This window comes from Etheostoma spectabile, chromosome 24, assembly GCF_008692095.1.
Source record: "Etheostoma spectabile isolate EspeVRDwgs_2016 chromosome 24, UIUC_Espe_1.0, whole genome shotgun sequence".
Lineage (NCBI taxonomy): Eukaryota > Metazoa > Chordata > Actinopteri > Perciformes > Percidae > Etheostoma > Etheostoma spectabile.
The window spans coordinates 9,684,192-9,685,582 of NC_045756.1; positions in this window are offsets into that span (position 1 = coordinate 9,684,192).

Sequence of the window (1,391 nt, forward strand, 5' to 3'; positions counted from 1 at the left end):
GTGTGTGTGTGTGTGTGTGTGTGTGTGAAAAGTTACTCTTAGCACTTATACCACTGTACATTTGGATTTGTTGTTTGTAGTGCGTGAAAAGTTATTTGTAGCGTCTATACGTTTTTTTTATTGTTTGTTTTTGTCTAAACTTACACATTGCTGTCTTCACTTGTTTGACGTTGTAAGCCCCCCCCCTTGGGCCTTTGGGAACAGAACTCTGTACGTTAGTGTCCCGTTGGCTGTCTTCCGTTGTGGGCGATCATTCTCATTGAAGTGCATGGCTTCAAGATACAACCCGAAACAAAAAAACATTCATTTTGTAACATAATTGTATTATTCATTTTTACACACACCAAGCAAACTACTCCAGTTAACTCGCAGCTAAAGCAGGAGCCGAAGCTCTTGGCTGTGGCAGAGCTCTACTCTAACCAGGGTTGTGAGTGCCTTACAGTTGGAGCATCCTCCAACTGAAATGATTTGCATTTAGATGGCCGGCAATTAGGCCTGAAGTCTCCAGACCATTACTCATGTCTCACTCCTCTTTTACTGAACAAAACCAGTTTCTGCAGACAATTTGTCCCCCAGTCTAAAGACTTGTTTTGCTGTATGATGAAGTTTATAGGGAGTGGACATACCTGCATAACATCCAATGAAGGGGAGCAAACCGCTGGATGACGCTGTGGAACGGCGTCTGGAAATGATGGCTTTAGCTTTTCAACGTCAGTAAGGTACCTCTTGTTTGTTAGGACCTGTCAAGTCTGTTCAGAGCTGACGTATCTACGAGAAAGTCAATTTAAATTGTAATTTAAAGCCATGACTGTTGATGAAGATACACACAAATGTGTAATCATTGTTTAGAGTACAGGCCTGGGTGAAAGCACTTGCTATGGTCCTTTGAGGCTTCCCATCATTGTGTAGCTCCCATGCTTTACAGAATGTCAGAACGGTTTTTGGATTTTTAGTCAACAAACATGAGAGTGGAATTATTCAGTGGAAGGCAACACCTTACCTAAAATAGTTATAATGCATACACATTCAAACAGAACTACAGTGTACCTGGTGAGTCTGCTTGCATATCCCCCCCGATGATGACACTCTTTGCCTCACTGAGCATTTAAAAAAAGAACAACATTGTCCATCTCAGTCAGAAATCAGCATCAGAATCACATTGTGTGTGAGTAACTGCTTGTGAGCGTTTAGCTGATTCTGTCTCCGTTGTGACTGAGTGTGCAGGAGGGGACCATGGCCTCCTCCTCCTCACGTTCAAGGCGAGGTCTCTTTGCTGTCCTCACACTCTTCACCCTTGGGACCCAGGAGTTGGAGATCATGGCCCATAGACTGACGGAGCACACGTTGGCATATCACTGTTGCCTGTATGCCTTCAAAGGGGGGGGGGGGGG